Genomic DNA, 20893 nt, shown 5'->3' with positions numbered 1-20893 from the left:
CTAAGATCAAGAATTAATAAACAGGACCTCAAAAAATTGAAAACTTTCTGTAAGACAAGGGCACCATCAATCAGACCATGAACAGCCTACATAATGGGAAAAGATTTTTTTTTTTAACCAATTCCACAGCTAATAGAGGGCTAGTATCTAAAATATATAAAGAACTCAAGGAACAATATACTTTTTAAAATACAAATAAACCAATTAAAAAATGAGGAACAGATCTAAACAGAATTCTCAATAGAGAGATCTCAGATGGCTGAGAAACACCTAAAGAAATGTTCATCATCCTTAGCCATTAAAGAACAAACACAAAACTAATTTAAAATTCTGTCTTAGACTTGTCAGAATGGTTAAGATTAATAACACAAGTGAGAGCATATGATGGCAGAGATGTGGCACAAGAGAAACTTGGAGGAGCCTCCATTGCTGGTGGAGTGCACACTTGCACAGCCATTACGGAAATCAGCACGTGGGGTTCCTCTGAAAGATGGGAATCTATCTCAAGACCCAGCTATACCCCTCTCAGCCACATACCCAAAGGACACTTCATCCTACCACAAGGACACTTGCTCAACCATTTTCATTGTATCTTTATTCATAATAGCCAGAAAATGGAGATAACCTAGATGTCAACAGATGAATGGATAAAGAAAATGTGGTACATTTATACAATAGAGTATTATTCAGCTGTTAAAAAATGACATCATGAAGTTTGTAAGCAAATGGATAGAACATGAAAAAAGTCATTCAGAGTGAAGTTACTCAGACCCAGAAAGATAAATATGGATGTATTTGCTTATATGTAAATATTAGCCATCAAATAAATGCTAATCATAGACCCAGAGAGGAATGTGGGGTTTGAGGAGGGGAAATGGGGTTGAGGAAAGGAATCCAGTGAGAGACAGCTAGAATTGGCAGGCATTTGAGGGACAGTATGGGAACCCAGTTCAGTGACTTTCTAAAATATATGAAGGCCATCCTAAAAAAGTTCCCAAATGATGAGGGAAAAGGAGACTCAACTAGCCATGTCTTGACACCAAATGAAGCTTCCAGTTCTGGGAATGCATCCTGTTGAGTTGTTGGCCAAAAGGGTCCTACAGAAATTCCCAAATAACCCTCGGTGTTGCCAAGACAGTAGGTTGCTCTCTGCAAACTGACAGCAAGCCCTATTGCTGAAGACAACACCTACACAACTCATTAAACTTGGAGAGGGTGAGCTAGTGCCTGCATAGAACCATTGCTCAAGTGTCTTTGGTGAGGATATATGAGACAAATTATATTTTTAATAAAAGGGGGTGTTGAGATGAGAAAGTAAGAGAGCGAGAGCTTGGACACATGCAAGAGACAGAGAGAGAGAGAGAGACAGAGAGAGAGAGAGAGAGAGAGAGAGAGAGAGAGAGAGAGAGAGAGAGAGAGAGAGAGAGAACCCAGAGTCTCTGGAAAAGCATACTTAAGCTTTTGGACAATATCTGAAAGACAGTTACTCAAAAGAAAAAAAAAAGGGAATAGAAATGTTGACCCAGATATTAGATAACCTGGACAGTGTTGCCCAGAGGGAAACTGCATAATGACTATAGGAAGGGAAGGTAACTACTTATGTCATTAAGAGGATAATTACTCCTCCCCTTTCCCAAGCATGTCTTCACATGAATCAGATATTCTATGGAGAGGACTCCATGCCAGACGCTTGACAGTGAATTAACTCTTAAGGGAGGGAAGAATATTATGTTTCACTCATGGGTCACTTGAGAACGTTACATCTCCATTTAGAGCCATAGGTGTTCCACACTTTTGACTAGGATGTCTAAGGAAGACTGGTTATGGTGTTTATCTTTCCAGTTTACCAGGGAAATAGGAGGAAGGGTCCAAAGCCTGTGGGGAGGGGTCTCTCCTCAACAACCGCCCAGGCTCCTAATCCCAGTCTAGCTACTGAATAATGCCAACCAGAAAGAGATTTCACATTGGTCACACATAGGTCTGACAGCTTATCTCAGATGACCTTGCAGGAGACATGGGAGCTGGAATAATGATGTGTGGAATCACAGAACTGAATGTGTGTGTGCAATATGTATGTATGCATGCATGCATGAATGTATGCATGCATGTATATCTCAAGATCTAGAAGGTATTCATATGGTGTGTGGACTCCTGAATTTGTTCCCTTCCCAATGTGTCTAGTTGAATAAATCCCTTTTCTCTAATTTTCACTAGTGCATACTTCTGTAGTTGGTATACTGAGGACTGGCATGCTAACCTTGCTTTTTAAGGCTGCTAGGGCCCAGGTTTGTACCTTAAACTCTGTTAACATCTGAAGCAGTGGCACAGCAGGGCAATCAGGTCACATCACTTTCTGATTCTGGAACTAACTAAACCAAATACAGCAAACCCTGTAGGAGTGGGGTGTAGTATAGCCCAGGGATTAGAGCACTTGCCTAACATGGAAAAACTCTAGAGTTGACCTCCACTAAATAGACCTATATATTTTTTTAAAAAAATGTCCTGTTTTTGTTTTTGTTATGTGACCCAGGATGGCTTCAAATTCAGTAAGTTTCTATGTTAGCTTTGTAAGTGCTTTACAGGCATGGATCACCAAAGTAGGCTTTCTTCGAAGGGGTTTGTTGTTGTTGTTTTGTTTTGAAGTTATAATTTTATTATAATATTTTCCCTTTCTATTTCTACCTCCAAACTCTCCCATATTGCCTTCCAACTTCCTACTTGCCTTCAAATTCATAGCCTCTTTGTTTTCCAACTGTTGCTGTATTCATGTAAGTACACGTACATACATATCTATGTCTATCTCTATATCATCTCTCTATCTATATATTTCTGTGTGTACACACACACACACACACACACACACACACACACACACACGCTACCTGTATATATGTTTTCAGTTTAGAACCAGACTAGCATTTGGGGTGCTCTTGCCTGGAAAAGACAACCCTCCTCCCTCCTGACTCACCTGCTATTGAATCCTGAATCACCCCCTAAACTGTATATAAATCGTATCCAGTTGACTGTAGCACTCAGTGTTGAAGCCTCATGGGCTTTTTATGTCTCCATCCTGTTTGGCATGTTTGTTCGTGTCATCCTGGTTTGGTTCCAATTTGGAGAGTCGTGTTGATGAGATTATAGGTATAGATTCTGATGTTACTAGGAGACACATTCTCATAGCAAACTCCCTGAACTTTCTTCTGTAGTGTTTCCTAAACTTTCAGATTGGGAACATTTTGTAGGTGTATCCAATGAGACAAGGCTCCACAACTCTGGGTTTTGATAGGTTGTGTTTTAATTGTGGCAGTGTCTGTATGTTGCAAAAAGAAGTTTCTCTAATGAGGGTGAAAATAAATGTTCATAAACTGTTAGAGATTATGCTGGTTTAGTAAATCTTTGGTTGTATAGATTATCCTCTGGTAACCAGTACTTTACTAGCACTAAGGTGTTAGTTAAGTTTCCAGCACCAACATGGCCTCCTTGATGAGCAAGTCCTAAATCAAATTAGAGAGCTGTTGGCTACCACCAAGCTATGTGTGGCACTTCTTCACCATTGCAGTTATCATGCTATGCTGGTTGTTTATGTGGTTCATAGGTGTCATGGCTGGGAAGGACAATTGGTTGCCTCCCTCCTTTGGAAGCTTGTATGATGACTTCTGATGTCATGAAAGCTAGTCCTCAGAGAGGAGACTTTCAGGTCAGTTTCAACTCAGGGGCCTCTGAACCCTGTTTCTCATGTACATGGTGTCTTCATCAAGGTATTTAAATAGAAAATTTCTAATTTGTTATTATTTTGGGTTCTTTGCAGTTGTTTTATTTTTGGGTTCAGCATTTCAGTATGGGTCCCAGACTGCCTTCAAACACAGTAGCTTTCTACCTCTCCCTTGGAAGTACTAGCATTGCTGGCATGTTCCACAAACTTTGGGATTTCTTTGAAGTTTTCAAAGCCGAACATCAGAACTGAACAGGAGGCACTGGGATGTTTTCCTTGTTAACTCTGAGACTAATTGTGTTTGAAGTGGTAGACAAGCTGCTTGAGGGCAGAAAATGAGCGTTGGTGTTACAAGTGGTTGGACTTTGAAACATCAAGGTCACCATGTAGTTTCTGATTCATGTCCAGAATCAGCATGATAGAAAATGTAGTGTACCAGGAGGGCAATTACTACTTGGTGCTGTGTTCATTTTGATTACTGTCTCATGGGACTGAAGATATAAATTAGAATATACTATTTTGTATATTTACTTAACAATGCGTTCAAATGTTTGTGTATACCTCTTGTGGCAGAGAAAGTGGTATAAAGTAAGGAGCAATTTAAAAATAGTAAAGATGACGGATAGGGGTGTGACCTAGTGCTAGGACTCCTCTCTAACATGTTGGGACTCTAAGTTATATCCCTAGGACTACCAACAAACCAACGAAATCAAATGTAAAAATGAGAATTAATCAGTTACCTAACAGCTAGAATGCATTGCAAATTGGCACACATTATTATTACAATGGTTAATCTTCATTGTCTACCTGATTGGTTTTAGAATCATCGTGGAGACAAAGTATGTTTATGTGGAGCAATGGGCTGCACATAGACAGCCTGGTCTCCAGTCGAGCATAGGTCTTGAACCCCGGGTAGTGATTTCTACCCATATAGGACGGAAGGCATTCGATCATGTCTTCTGGACCCTCGGCTCCTATCGAAGTTACCACCCCCACAGCCCCCACAAGAGAGGTGTGTGGCTATCAGTCATTTAGGAGCACCACCAAGCCTTCCCACATGCAAATAAGGTTTCCCCCAAACTCTCAGTCCAACCCAATGAGAGGTACCTGCTGTCTAAGCCTGAATCAGCCCCAAAACAGCATATAAATTCTATCCAGGAAATTAAAGGTGAGCGAGAACTACTCTGTCCCCTGAGTTTTTTGTTCCAAAAGCTGTAACACTTGAGAAGAGATTTTCTCTCCAGAAGAAGATCTCCCTGAGGTCCTTCCACAGGCCTCACTGGTTTGGCTTCTCGTAGGCTCAGCCAGACAAGACTCAGTGCATGGCCAGCTTGGAGTTACTGAGCGACCTGGAAGAAAAGGCAGAGACTTCATCTCCCTGCCTGCACTCACTTCCCTTCACAGGAACCCTCACAGCAGGACTGGCCAGAGATCTCTGTGGAAAACCTCTGGTACCCAGGCCCACATGTTTAGGTTTGTCTGGATAGGTTAAATGAGAAGAGAAGACCTAGCTTGAGTGTGGGCAGCTCTGGGCTGGGGCTCCAGGACGAACAAAAAGGAGAAAGTGGGCAGAGCAGCAGCATTCATCTTCTGGCTGTGGCTGTAATGTGCTGTAACGTGCCTTTCTTTCCCTGAAATGATGGACTGTATTTTTTAAGGTATAAGTGAGAATAACAGCAATAATCATAATATGAGAAAAATGCTTTTTCTATAAAAGTTGTTTATCAGATATTTGGTCATAGAAATAGGAAAAGATACTATTGCAATATGAGTGATCCAAATTAACAAGTAGGCAGGCATGGTGGTACTCATTCTGTAATGCCAAAGCGTAGGAGGGTTAGGCAGGGGGATTGAAGGCTTAGAGCTAGTTTGTTCTCAATAGCAAGTTCTGAGCAGATCAGACTACATGGCAAGACGTTTTCTAATATAATTATAAGAACAAAAATCAGTCTTTTTTTATATTGGTGCGTGCTCTCTCTCTCTCTCTAATATTTACTATGACTAATATAGTTATATAATAATATACAATACATAATATGTAATATATCATATACAACAGATAACATATAGCATATATAGCATAATATATATGATATATAATATAAAATATATAACATGTAATATATAAAATAATATAATAATTAATATAGTTGATAATATGATATAGAATGTAGAATAGAATATAAAATACAGTGTTACTAGTAAGAGTTACTATAACTAATATAATTATATTAATTACATATATATGTTATATTAGACAAAGGACACTACAGTGATAAATAACCTGAATGCATTTTTGTCTCTTTGAAATGCAATAGAAGTAGGTGTGAATATTCAGAGATTGGAAACTCATTTGTGAAACATAAACAGGGGTGTCATAGATATTACTAGATCCCCCATTCTGTACAATTAGTATAGCTCACAGAATGCTAAGCCAGTGAGAGAGAGGTATGAAAAGAGGAAATTGAGTCAATCAAAGAAACAGATAAAAACAAAAGCAAAATTGAAATAAAGGAAGGGGGGGCATGGAGAGAAACATTTATCACCAAGAAAACAGGATGGGAAGAAAAGAGGGATTCTGTTTGTGTCTTTTGAGATAGAGACTTTCACTGACCTGGAACTTGGTGTGTAGGTTAGGGGCTGATGATCAGGCGCCAAGGATCTGCCTGAGGTTGTTAATATGACCCCAGGCCCTCATGTATATAAAGAAAGCACTTTACCAACTCCTCATCCCCCATTAAAAGAAGGGCCAAGGAGCATGCTCGGTGATATGGGGTGGGAATGAGGCAGTTATGGAGATATGACTGAGTAACCTGACTTTATACTTTAAATGTGTGTTACTCTTATGTAGACATGCCATCTCCTAAGAAGATAAGTTCCCATTGTCCTTTAAGACAGTAACAAGCAATTCCCACTTCCTGGCCCTGGCATTCCCCTGTACTGGGGCATATAATCTTCACAAGACCAAGAGCCTCTTCTCCCACTGGTGGACTACCAGGCCATCTTGAGGGAGTGTTAGATGAATAATTCCATTGACTGAAGCACTGTAGACTGTCAAGGCCATCAGGTTGGAGTGAGGAAGCCTGGTTCTGAAGCCAACAAAAGAGAGATCAGATGTTCCTCCTAGGTCTCTGTATCTTCATGCCTTGGTCTATTTCTCACTGTCCTGAGAAATCTGAGCTCAACATGAACAGCTCCTGGAACCACATAGCTGAAAACCTTGTGTCCTTCACTGTATGGCAACTTCTGACCAGCTACTAGTCTCAGATGCAATGAGAAGTCACTTTGTCTTTTATCTAGACTTGGTTTGGCCCTAAGTTGCTCCTGAGTCCTACTGACTTAGAGAAATACTTAAGGAAGAGAAAGAGGATTAAAAGTTCTTTCATCTGTATCGGAACCTTCAGAACAAGTGAGAGTCAGCAGAACCTTTGTGTGTGATAGGGTTGGCAATGAGGTTGCTAAGGCAGCTGCTTGAATGTGTGACCTGGTGTTTGTCTTATGCATGGAACACTCACTGAACAGTGTAGCTAGCCACAGGTGGACAAGCCAGGAGAGAACGAAAGACTTGGGGCTAGAAAGGAGAGGGATAGCATTCTAGAGTCAGGAGAGCTATGAGACTGTCTCCCCCTTCTCCCTGCCTGTGTTTGGCTGGGCTCTTCTTAGTCCTTCACATGCTCCATGATTTCTCAAATATGCTTCCAGCATGCTGCAAATTTATTAATGCTTATTCTAATTATTATATTAATTAAATGAGGCCAGAGGTGGCCTGGGTCATAGTAGACTGTCCATCTCCTGATTATGCACTTCTAAGGGTGAAAATGTGTGGCAAAGAGGTGCTTTCCCCAAATCCAATTCAAAGTGTTATAAAAATGTAAGAAGTCAGCCAGCTAGCCAGCCAGTCAATTAGTCCTCTGAGGCTATGCTTCGATTGCTACAATACCATTCTGAAACAACCTCATACCTTCTCTACAGTCATGGGCAGAACTTTATGTCTTCTTTTTCTCTTTATGATGATCATTAGGAGTCTCCTAAAAACTAGCTCTGGATGTCCAGTGTGAAGAAGGGACAGGTGGGACAGCAGTTATCCTCATTTTTGCCACTGAACATCTGTGTGATGTCAACAAGTCACAAAGCCTTCCTAGGCTTTAACTTTCTCATTTGAAGAGTGAAGAGGAAGATGGACGGATGATTCTGTGCATCTCAGGAGCAGTACTCTCCTAGGCTCCTTGATGGCTTTGAGCAGACTTCTGCTGAGACCCAGCTCTGGGATGTCACCTAAATTGTGACCTTTCAGGACACTAGCACTGCAGCCAACCAACAGTGGATAGAGGGTGGGAAGAGGAGTCTACCCCACTAGGCTGCTGTTCTGCACCTCAGAGTTTTGAGATCCAGAGTGTGCATCAAGAGTTGTCTGAGCCATATGCTCCAAATGATCTCAGCAAATTTGATCCCAGCACTAGGGCTTAAGAAGATGCTTCTATCAAGGCCAGGTCCAACCAGGGGTTTTAAAGCAGGGAGGGACCTGAGAGACAGACGTGTAAAGCAGGAGTTGGTGTCCCTGGGAGGACATTAGCAATCTGACCAGTTCCCAGACTGGAAGTGGTCACGTGGCTCTTGGCTTATTACCAAAGTCAGGAAGGACATTCTTTTCTATGAGGCAGAAGACTCCTGGGAGGTGGAGACTTTCAGAGGCAGCTCTTTCTTTGCTGTTTGTGTGCATGATTTCTCTTTCAGAAATGCCAGGAGGCTTCATGTACGGCTTGGCTTGATAAGCCATGTTAGAATGAGAGGAATTAGAAACGCTCGCCATTGTCACTATGCCATCATTATTATGGTAATGCAATCAGTAAAATATATCTGCCTCTTAAGGTCTAGTGTAATTGGATTCTGCTGAATTGATGCAATTAAAAGAATTAGGGAGCCCATTAGGTGATTTATGTTTTCTATAAAAAATTTCTCAAAGTAGCAGAAAAGGAAAAGATTAGGCTTCACAGGTGGCTTTGCTTTCTCTAGTCTAACACTCCACCTCCTGGAGAAACACTACATAGTATTTAAGACTCCAGATAGTTTAAAAACTAAGAAGACTGTCTAGCATCAACAAATCTGTAAAATTAAAAAAATAAATATCCATAAATGAGAGGAGAAATTCTTACTTTATAGTTGATTTAGTAGCATTTCCTTAATAGCATTAGCTTCAAAGACGTGTGTAGCATGAATGTGACAAACATTACATAATTGCAAAGAAATTAGTCAGAAAAAAAATAATGAATGCCTTTAGGTTTGTGTCTTTGACTTGCAAACGAAAATTCAGAAGCTATTTACAGAGTTTGAAGCAATGATGTCTGGACCAGTGTCTAGTATATTTAATATTATTTCTTAGAATTTAAATTAACTTAAATAGCTATTGACTGAAGTCATCATACATAAGAAGCATTTTAGACAGTGACTGACATAAGCATCAATGAATTAATTTCTGTCCTGTTTTCCCTGAAGAGCTCAAGGCAAAACCCGTTTTGATGACTTGGGAATAAAAACAAATGTATGAGGGGAAAGGAAACTCAGAAGAGGAATAAAATCTAAAATCAGGTGGTGTGGCTTATGAAAACTGGTACTAGTAGATATACCATTTGTACTGGCTGGTTTTATGTGTCAACTTGACACAAGCTGAAGTTATCACAGAGAAAGGAGCTTCAGTTGAGGAAATGCCTCCATGAGATCCAGCTATGGGGCATTTTCTCAATTAGTGATCAAGAGGAAAGGCCCTTTGTGGGTGGTGCCATCTCTGGGTCTTAGGTTCTATAAGAGAGCAGGCTGAGCAAGCCAGGGGAAGCGAGTAAAGAACATCCCTCCATGGGCTCTGAATCAGCTCCTGCTTCCTGACCTGCTTGAGTTCCAGTCCTGATATCCTTTGGTGATGAACAGCAATGTGGAAAGTGTAAGCTGAATAAACCCTTTCTCCCCAACTTGCTTCTTGGTCATGATGTTTTGTTCAGGAATAGAAACCCTGATTAAGACAGAGTGTTTCAGTGTATCTCTTCCCACACATTGCTAAGGCCACAGAAGTTCTCAAGATGGATCAGTAGATGGCTATAAGGCAGACACTGAGTGGCTTTTGGAGCTCTACAGGAATCCTCTTGGCACAGTAAGGACTTTCTGCCTGAAAGAAAGTGTACTTCTGGGGGGATGAGTCTTGGAACTCACTTTCTGTGAGGAGGAATACTGTCTTTTCTTTCTATATTACCTTTTAGCTTTTCTTCCATCTTCCCTCAGGGAAGGCAGGGCTGTTCTAATCATTGAAGGGCAACTGTGTTATATCCTATGATAGGTGACAGCTGGAGGCACGTCTTTCTAGCACCTATGGGTGCAATTCCTATGCACAATTTTTTCTTTGTTGTTCGAAATGCTTCTAAAATCTGCCTTCCTCTTCTAAGTTCATGGCTCTTTCAGGGTTCTCATAGCCATCATGCCTCCCCGACTTCACTGGAACTGTATTCTGTTCTGGGGGAGATTCCCCACCCGCTGCCCTAACAGTAGGACTTGACTACAGCCCATTTCTCATGTTCTTCTTCCCCACCATGGAATGAGCACTGGATCCAAGCCAGGCTCAAATGGATTCTCTGGAGGGTTAAAATAAGAACCAAGAAAATAGGACCCCCTTTTTTTCTGGTAGAAAAATTGGAGAGGCATGAGTCCACGGCTCTACCGCCAACTCTAACCTATAATACATGAAAGATGGCACATGGGTTAACCTAGACCTCATTGAGAGGTACAACAGCAGAGAGATGAGGAAGGATAGAGTAGGTATGGCTAAGGAAAGTTGGGAAGAGAGAAAAAGAAAGGAGGGAGGAAAAAATAATTAGGGAGACCCAATGACATTTCGATAATTTTTATCTTCCTAAGTGTCTTAGTCAGTGTTCTATTGCTGTGAAGAAACACCACTATCATAACAATTCTTAAAAAGGAAAGCATTTAATTGTGGCTGGCTTACAGTTTTAGAGGTTTAGTTCATTGTCATCATGGCTAGGAAGCATGGTAGCCTGTGCAAAGACATTGTGGTATGGGAAAAATGAGAGTTCTATATTCAGATCCACAAGCATCGGGAAAATAGAGTCACTGGGCCTGGCTTGGGCTTCTGAAACTCTAAAGTCCACCCCTAGTGACACACTTCCTCCAGCAAGGCCATACTTCCTAATCTCTTTAAGTAGTGACACTCCCTAATGACCAAGCATTCAAATATTTGAGCCTTGTGGGGGCCATTCCTATTCAAATTACCATACAGTTTTGGTTTTTTCTCTTAAGTTCTATAATTCTACAATATAGTCTAGAAATCTCTATCCAGTGGATTAATTCTGAACTGAGTTTTCTTTTCATTTACAGTCTAAAGAACCTAGAACAAGAGAACTGAACTCTGCCTACCATTTCAGTCTTCTGGTTTCCCTGTGTTTTCAGCTGCACAGACATGGCTGGCTCTCAGAGTCCCAGAAACCTCAGGTTCTTATGCTGCCTGAGACTGTCCCTTTTCAGGCTAATCTCTAATTCACTGTTGCAGTATTAGACTAACTGTAAACGTAGTAGGAATTGGTTAGTCTTTGTACTGTTCTTATAGCTAGTTGTTTAGCTCTTTACAATTGCTAGGATCTTATAACAGAGAAGTGGCAAGATAAACCACTTTCTTTTTGAAATTGTTTATTTATTATTATTGTTGTTATTGATTTTTTTTTTGTTTCTTCAAGACAGGGTTTCTCTGTGTAGCCTTGGCTATTCTGAGATTTGCTGCATATACCAGGTTGTCCTCAAACTCAAAAGGTCTGCTTGTCTCTGATTTGGGATTAAAGGTATGTGCTGCCATGTCCTGGCTGCTTTTTTTTTTGGGGGGGGGGGTTGGTTTTGGTTTGTTTGTTGTTGTTTTGTTTGTTTTGTTTTTTGTTTTTGTTTCTGTTTTTGTTTTGATTTTCAAGACAGGAGTTCTCTGTGTAGCCCTAGCTGTCCTGGAATTCACTCTGTAGAACAGGTTGGCCTTGAACTCAGAAATCCGCCTACCTCTGCCTCCCAAGTGCTGGGATTAAAGGTATGCGCCACCACTGCCCAGCTACGACTGTATTTTTATTTCATTCAGAGACAACAACATTTTAAGTTTCCACCAAGAATAGGCATGTAGCAATGTTTTAACTTTGCTTTTACAGTTTGGCTGACAATTGTTATTTTTGTTTTCTGATAATAGCCATTTTTATTTTATTATTATTTTTTTAATTAGGTATTTACTTCATTTACATTTCCAATGCTACCCCAAAAGTCCCCCAAACCCTTCCACCCCACTCCCACTTCTTGGCCCTAGTGTTCCCCTGTACTGAGGCATATAAAGTTTGCAAGACCAATGGGCCTCTCTTTCCACTGATGACTGACTAGGTCATCTTCTGATACATATGCGCTGGAGACATGAGCTCCAGGGGGTACTGGTTAGATCTTATTGTTGTTCCACCTATAGGGTTGCAGACCCCTTTAGCTCCTTGGGTACTTTCTCTAGCTCCTCCATTGGGGGCCCTGTGATCCATCCAATAGCTGACTGTGAGCATCCACTTCTGTGTTTGCTAGGCCCCGGCAAAGTCTCACAAGAGACAGCTATATCTGGGTCCTTTCAGCAAAATCTTGCTAGTATATGCAGTGGTGTCAGCGTTTGGAAGCTGATTATGGGATGGATACCCGGATATCCATCTCTATATGGTCCATCCTTTCGTCTAAGCTCTGAACTTTGTCTCTGTAACTCCTTCCATGGGTGTTTTGTTCCCAATTCTAAGAAGGGGTGGATTGTCCACACTTTGGTCTTCGTTCTTCTTGAGTGTCATGTGTTTCGCAAATTGTATATTATATCTTGGGTATCCTAAGTTTCTGGGCTAATATCCACTTATCAGTGAGTACATATTGTGTGAGTTCTTTTGTGATTGGGTTACCTCACTCAGGATGATGCCCTCCAGGTCCATCCATTTGCCTAGGAATTTCATAATTCATTCTTTTTAATAGCTGAGTAGTACTCCGTTGTGTAAATGTACCACATTTTCTGTATACATTCCTCTGTTGAGGGGCATCTGAGTTCTTTCCAGCTTCTGGCTATTACAAATAAGGCTACTATGAACATAGTTGAGCATGTGTCCTTCTTACCGGTTGGAACATCTTCTGGATATATGCCCAGGAGAGGTATTGTGGGATCCTCCGGTAGTACTATGTCCAATTTTCTGAGGAACCGCCAGACTGATTTCCAGAGTGGTTGTCCAAGCTTGCAATTCCACCAAAAATGGAGGAGTGTTCCTCTTTCTCCACATCCTCGCCAGCATCTGCTGTCACCTAAATTTTTGATCTTAGCCATTCGGGCTGGTGTGAGGTGGAATCTCAGGGTTGTTTTGATTTGCATTTCCCTGATGATTAAGGATGCTGAACATTTTTTCAGGTGCTTCTCACTGGCTGCTTACTTTAAAAATTATATATCTATGTATATATTTGAATGTGGGCTTGTGCACTTAAGTACCCAAGAAGGCCAAAAGAGAGCATTGAATCTCCTGGAGCTGTTTAGATGGTTGTGAGCTATGCCATGTGGTTGCTGTGGTTAAAACTCAGGTCCCCTGTAAGAGCAGCGAGTGATCTTAGCCACTGAGCCATTTCTCTAGTATATAAGATAAGTCATTTTCTTTAACAAATGTGATGGATTGGGTAGTTTAAAATAAGAGAAAAATTAATTACATGTGTTATGTATGTATGGTTACAGTTGGAGTCAGAGACAAGGGGCAGACGATGGCATCCTGTGGGCTGAGGGGCAGCAATAAACCATGATGGCAATAGAGGATCTGAGATGATGAGGACAGACACTTGAGCTGAGGAAGCAGTGCTATCCACTGTCTTCCTCCTCTCAAGGATATAGGTAATGTGGGAAGATGGAGGGCTGACAGCAGATGCTTGTAGGTGATTCCCAGGGAGGTGTCTGAGAAACACTTTCGGCTACTTTCCCAAAGCTAAGTGTTTCCAAAGATGCTTGAAACAGTTGTGTAGAGAACAGGATGGACCAAACTAGGAGATGACTGAGCAACTGATGTCCCTTGTGATTCTCAGAGTGCCATGAGGTGAGCCCTCTGTGACATCACAGGGTAAATCCCTGCCTTAGTAATAGCAGAGTGCTTAGCCTGAGGATAACTCAGAGTCTAGCAAGGAGGTCTGGGATTCACACTGAGCACGTGTGTCTGCCTAGACTTGGGCTGTTTTCTGGTATGGACTACCTGAAATTCATCACGTGAGTAGCTCACTCAGTGCGAGGCACTTCGTCACTGGGGTCTTAAGTGGGGGAGGCAGAAATAGGGAGAGGGACTTAAAGTGTTTCTGATTGAAGACAGCTCTAAGACTGTCTTCAAGAGAGCTAAGGGGAGCTAGAAACAGATCAGAAGTCTCATAGTAGTGGGAATGGCCACTCAAGACTGTAGGAAGAAGAACCCCTCACTCACCAGGAGGAGAGGCCTTGGAAAGAAGCCATATATATATATGGACATGGACTTGAGCCCCCAGCCTAGGCCAGGAAGGAGGGAACAGTGCTTTTGCCACGCCCACATTTGACCATCACACATAGCTTGTCCAGGGAAGGAGGCAGAGCATCCCTGACAGTGGTATCTGATCTTCCCTGGTGACTTCAGTCCCTGGTAGTAGCAATCTTTGCATGTGTACTCAGAGAGCTGCCACAATATGAGTCAAACATCAATGCCAGTATCATGGGAAACGCCATGACAGCACCTTCCTCTCTCATTCTATACTCAAATACATGTTTTCATTTTGTAGGTGTGTTGTATACGTTCTTACGTATGTGCTCATGTCTGCAGGTCCACATCCATATGTGTGAAAGTGCATGAGGAGGACATGGAATGATGCCACATATCTTGCTACAAATAAGTATAAACAGTTGCTGTAAGTATCAGAAAGGTGTGTGTGTGTGTATGTGTGTGTGTGTGTCTGTGCATATGCGCATGCTAAAGAACTTGCCAAACAAGTACTCAGGGAGACAACACCTACAGCTCACCAGTTGTAGTTACACAAGTCAGGGTACTTTATGTTAAGAGAGAAAGCACGGTCGTTCCTCATGTTACATCTAGGCACATGGGAAGAAGCTGGAGAGAGGTGTGGTCAGCCTCTGTTACCTCATATAGCCTGTTGCCATGGTTAAAGGCTGTGGTGTTGGTGTGAGGGAGCTCAGAGATGGGATGGGATCTGGAAGGAACTGAAGGTTTGTTGGGCTGTATGTTGGGAGAAATATATACAGATCCCCATGATGAAGTCCTGACTAAACCTCATTGTGCTGTACTGGGAGATAGGAGTGAGGAAGTGTATGAAGCCTAATGTCCTTGAAGTGACCTTTAGCAGGGCCTGTGCTAAAGCAGTAGAAACTGTTGCAGTATCAGCAGGGTGTGTGTGTGTGTGTGTGTGTGTGTGTGTGTGTGTGTGTGTGCATATGCACATGCTAAAGAACTTGCCAAACAAGTACTCAGGGAGACAACACCTACAACTCACCAGAGAATAAGCCTAGGGAATGGTCACACCCAGCTTGTACCACATGAAAAGACTCCAGGTTCCAGACTAGTGCAGGATGAAGCTCGGATGTTGTGCCCTAAGCCATGGACAACTATCAGCTATGGCAGTCCATTGTGTCCAGGGTCCTACTCTAGGCTTCTGAAAGGACTTTGCTTCTTCACAGTAATAATCTTGTCTTGTATGTCCAGGGGTTGTCTCCAGCATGACCGAAAGCAGGTACTCAACAGGTGTGGGAACTAAAAGAGAGGCTGGGGAAGGGAGGATAGCCCACGTCTGGCCAGAGTTCTACCTATGCTCTGGGCAGGCAGACATGGGAGGGCTGCCAGACACTTTCCACTCGGCCCCAGGTGGGCATTTAAGCCACTGACCCCACTCAATAGGGGGTGGACAAGGGGCAGCCCCCAACAAGGGGCCCTGGAGTAACACCCTGTAGCCCCAGGGTTATGGGAGTGAGGGCTGAGGGAGAGAGGTTCCCACACAGGTGAGAGTCTGTGCAGCGGGCCTTGATGAGCAGAGACAGTCTATGGTTTAAGACCTTTATTATAGAAAGGCAGGGAGAAAGGATAGAAGGTAAAAGAGAGAGAGACCGGCCATGGTCAAGAGGAGACAAAGGGGAAAGGGAGATAGAGAAGAAAGTCTAGAGAGTAAGAGGGAGAGAGAGGAAGAGAGAGGAAAGAAGAGAGGAGAGTAAGGAGATTAAGAGCAAGAGGAGTCAGAGAGTGAGGAGGGGTCAAACAGCCCTTTTTATGGTATGCTGTTATCTTTACTGTTGCTAGGTAACTGGGGATGAGTCTAGCCTGAAGGTTAGAAGCTTGGAACATTGCCTATATGACTACTAACCATGCTTCTCCTGTGTGGGCTGAGGGGACTGTAACTTTGACATGAGCCAGAGTTCCAGGAGACATGAGAGAATTCCCTCCATCCCATGTAGGTGAATTATCACCACCGGGTCCCCGAGTTCAGACCTCAGCTTGACTGGAGACCAGACTGTTTGTGTATAGCCCATCGTCCCACAAACAGGATATATTATTCCAGCACTCTACCTAACCCTGCACACTATACATAATTATGTTTAAATTGTATGTTAGTGTGCATGGTCTGGGAGTGTATATACAGGAGTACATGTGCCTTCAGGTATAAAGGCATGCAGGAAAGAGCAGGAGCAAGGACCTGAATGGCAGTCACAAGGGCTCTGTGAAGTTCTTGAGGTGTTCCTTATTTGACACAACAGGAGTTCTGTTAAGCCAGAACAGCAGTAAATACAAGGGTGCCTGTCATGCTATATATAGTCTCAACGAGAAGACACCATACACGTGCCAGGAAGGGAGGCCTCTGGAAGAAACTGTCAAGTCAGTACCTGCTTTTAAGACTCAAAACTCACGCTCATAAGTGATCAACTACTTACATTGCCCCCTATGCCATTATTTCAGGGAACATATGTTACACAGGTCCATAAGGAAGTGCTTTCCAGGACCTTCTCTGTGTTTTCTTTCAAACATGTAAACCTTCCTAGAAATCTTTATTTTCAACTCATAGGCCATTTCCTGCATGGCCACAGACATTGATATCACATCCCTTCTTCATCTACTTAACATATTTATATTTATGTCTGTTAATGTATTTGTGAATGAGTCTGTGTGTGTGTGTGTGTGTGTGCGTGTGTGTAGGATCATATCAGTTGTTTCTTTAGTGACATTCTCAGAAGTCATCAACTATCATGATGAGGCCCAGGAGGGAAACTTCCTGAAATGCTGCTTTCTGGGAAATCCTATTACAAGCTGTGTTTAATGGTGGTGAAGAGACAGGCTAGAGGCCAAAATTTCAATCAATTTGATACCAGTCCAAAAGGCACCTGTGTACCTGGACACCCTTTGAGCTTTCCTGAACAGAGTGAGGCTTGGCCTCACTGTCATGGTTATGGGTGTACCCTAGTTCTGAGGGCAGCAGAGTCCAATGCCTTAGGGGTTTCTGGACTGTTTAGATAGTTTACCTCATCTTGATTTAACTGGACACAATATATCTATCTAGAATATCATCTGTTTCTTCTAGATTGCTGCAGTGTTGTTGAGTATATGCTTTTCTAGTAAGATCAGATGACCCTGAGATTCTACCATACACCAATTAGAATTGCAAAGATCAAGAACTCAAGTGACAACACATGGTGACAAGGGTGTGGAGAAAGAGTTACACTCCACTATTGCTGGTGGGATTGCAAACTGGTACAACCACTCTGGAAATCAATCTGGCAGTACCTCAGAAAATTGGAAATAATTCTACATGAAGACCCAGATATTCCACAACTGGGCATATACACAAAAGAAGATACACAATAACACAAGGACACATGCTCCACTATGTCCATAACTGCCATATTTGTATTAGCCAAAATCTGGAAACAACCAGATGTTCTTCAACCAAGTAATGGATGTAGAAAAAATGTGGTTCAATAACACAATGGAATACTGCTCATCTATTAAAACTGAGAACATCATGAAATTTGCAGGCAAATGGAGAGAACTAGAAAATGTCATCCTGAGTGAGGAACCCAGGCTCAAAAGGACATACATGTTATGTCCTCATTGATAAGTAGTTATTTGGCAAAAAGATCAGAATACCATTATACACAACTCACAGACCACATAAAATTTAATTAGAAGGAATGCCAAATTGTGGATACTTCAATTCCACATAGAAGGAGAAACAAAATAATCCCAGGAGGCAGAAGAAGGGAGGGATGTGGATAAAAGAGGGAGAATCAGGGACAATCGGGGGCAGGATCAGGTATGTGGGGAGACAGGAGAGAAGGCCAGAGGGCCTGGAGTATTAATAGAAACATACAACAGTGTGGGAATGAAGAGCAGGGCAAATATCTAGATAGTCCCAGACAAGATGGATGTGGAAGTCTCCCAAACCTCATTGGGGATGACCTTAGCCGAAATGTCCAAGAGTGGGTAGACGGAACCTAAATAGAATATCTCCAGTAGAAAGCATGGCCCCCATTTGAGGCATGGGGGCACCCGACCATCTTCAAAATTTGGACCCAGAATTGTTCATATCTAATTGTATGTAGCGACAAAAGTGGAGCAGAGACTGAAGAAAATGCCATCCACTGCCTTGATCAATCCATCCTATGGGCAGAAAAAAAAAAAAAACCTTGACACTATTACTGAAGCCATGTTGTGCTCAGAAAGAGCCTGACATGACTGTCCACTGACAGACTCTATCAGGAGCTTATTGACACTGTTGCTGATACGTAGAGGCAACCATTGAGCTGAAGTCCAGGAGTGTTTTGTTGTTTAAGCCATATTTATACAACCACAACTTAAAGACAGGTAAAACTGAAAAGAAATTGCTAAAATATTGGTTGAGATTCAATCAAAATTCAAATAGTCTTTAAGAGAATAATATTTAAAGACATCATGGGAATGCATAATCTCCATAATCTCCAATAATCTCGACTAGGAAAGTGATACAATAGAAGAGTTAGAAACCATAGATGGATGTGAATAATACCAGCTTTGTTCCAACCGCCAGGGAAATATAACCATGATAAAACTAAAATGAAAAAAAAAAAAAAAAAAAAAAGACAAGTTCATCCTCTTAGAAATTACTCTGGAAATATCCACACAATAGGATAAATGAAAAATATCAGGACAAGTCAAGCATACCTAGTCAGCAATTTACCAACACAGTTAAGAAATGCCCAGTAGAATTTGAGGGTCAGAGTTCTTATGAGCAGCAGAGAAAGTGGACTCAATCGTGGTGCAATGCCTTTCTGCCCACTAGCCTAGCAATTCCTTTGACCTGGGAGTTTCCATGACTTCTTGGTTGCAGTTCCTGCCACTGCTCTAGTGACTGAAAAAAATTCCTAAGGCCTAAACTGGCAACAGTGCAGATGAAGGGGATTTTTACATTGTTGTGAGACCCATGGCAGTGTGCTCTACTCCTAGTTCCACACCTTGCAGCTTGCAGACTCCTGACAAGGAGGGGATTCTGATCCCACTCCATTTCCTTCAGGCCCTCAGTTTCTCTGAGGAATCCTCCTGTTAAAAAAGCAGTTTCAATCAAGAAATTATTCTTCCCACCTACTCCTAATGTTTCCCATCCCCATGTTCTCCCACCAGTTGTCCTGCTGCTGAAGAGATATTTTCTTTCCATGCAAGGTACTGCCCTAGTCCTGCTGGGTTACTAAAATTGTAGCCACTGGAAGGTCTTCTGGGAATGTCCATTAGTCTTCTGTAGTGTGGCTCTAATTGTGTATCTTACAATGCTCATCCACAAATAGTGAATGTTTCCAAATTTGGTGAGCCTGTTTTCTTGGTCTTCAAACATATTATTAATTTCCCTAAGCCAATGACTTTCATCTTTTTCAATCTGCACATGTCTTCCAAATAATTCCAACAGTGAGTCTACCTGAACCTATGTTGTACACCCTCACCATATTCTTGTTGTACCATAGACAAGAAGCAGGTGTATAAATGTTTATAGAATGAAGACAATCATATTGTATGAGGGGCAAAAGGTAAGTTGTGTATTTGCTGTGCACAATTGGAACTTTACACTAACACTGGAAATATCTGAAGATTTGGGATAATGATCTCTAAGGCATCAGGCAGTGGGGCCTAGAATCATGCAACATAAGAAACTGGAATATCCAGAGATTGTTCAGGTGGTTGTAATTTCCTGACTGTTAAGGGCTATTTCAGAAGCCTAAATTTAAATTGCCTGGTGTGTGTGCATCAGCATCCCTGATGCAGCACTTGATAGAAAATACCAATGATCATTTGAAAACAAGGGCCTCTAAAGTGTCTATTAGTAGTTTGATCCTACTAAGGAAGAGGTCAACAATTTCCAATACTAAGAATAACATATTGTTATCACTAAGTTTCTCAAAAGTTGAGAATTTCCCTTTTTTTAAAACAAGGAAAAATGTGTAGTGATATAGATTTGTTCAACAATTTCCACTACTGAGAATAACATAATGTTATCACTAAGTTTCTCACAAGTTGAAATTTGTCCTTATTATGTTTAGATCAAGGAAAATGTGTAGTGATAATAGATTTGTTCATTTTAACATATGACATTTTCTTAGATCCTAATTTTCTGAGTCTTCCTGAATTTACTATAAATGTTCTAATAAAATGCTTTTGCTTGGAATAAATATTTTTCATCTTTTTTCAGTATTTCCAAATGTATTTCCTGGAGGTTTGGATTTCTAAACTGTGCATGAGATTTTATCTCATCTACCATACAAAGGGTACTTCTTTTAAGATTTACAGATTCATGCTATTTGTATGGATAAACTCACATATGAAATAAAAAGGAGATTAATACCTTAATAGTGAGTTGTTGTATTTTTCTCCAAAATGTACATTCTAAGGTGTGTAAAATGTGAGCATCTCCTAAATGATTTAGGACAAGAATGGAAATCTTAGTCAGTCCTTGAGGTAGAGTGGAGTATGAAGGTTCAGAGTGGAGTATGAGGAACAATAGGACAGGACACCATAATGACTTGTTATACGTGTCCCTGGAGAGAGCTTTGGAGTTGTGCAGGGACATAGCACAGTTAGGATGGATATCCCTGAAAACTATGAAGCTATATTTTCATTTATTTTTGGTAGT

At 41.5% G+C, this 20893-nt stretch overlaps 1 long non-coding RNA gene across 1 annotated transcript; it reads left to right on the top strand.

The window, feature by feature from the left end:
- The first annotated feature begins 13911 nt into the window (after positions 1–13911).
- Positions 13912–17814, top strand: LOC147004077 (uncharacterized). Its single transcript, XR_015047284.1, has 3 exons — positions 13912–13988; positions 14566–14650; positions 17321–17814. It is a non-coding gene; the product is annotated as an uncharacterized LOC147004077 (long non-coding RNA).
- The last annotated feature ends 3079 nt before the right edge of the window (positions 17815–20893 follow it).

Source organism: Mus caroli, unplaced genomic scaffold (assembly GCF_978045245.1).
Source record: "Mus caroli unplaced genomic scaffold, Mus_caroli_1 scaffold_6, whole genome shotgun sequence".
Taxonomy (NCBI): domain Eukaryota; kingdom Metazoa; phylum Chordata; class Mammalia; order Rodentia; family Muridae; genus Mus; species Mus caroli.
Note: the sequence above shows the minus strand (reverse complement) of the source record. Positions and strands in the feature narration are given on the sequence as shown.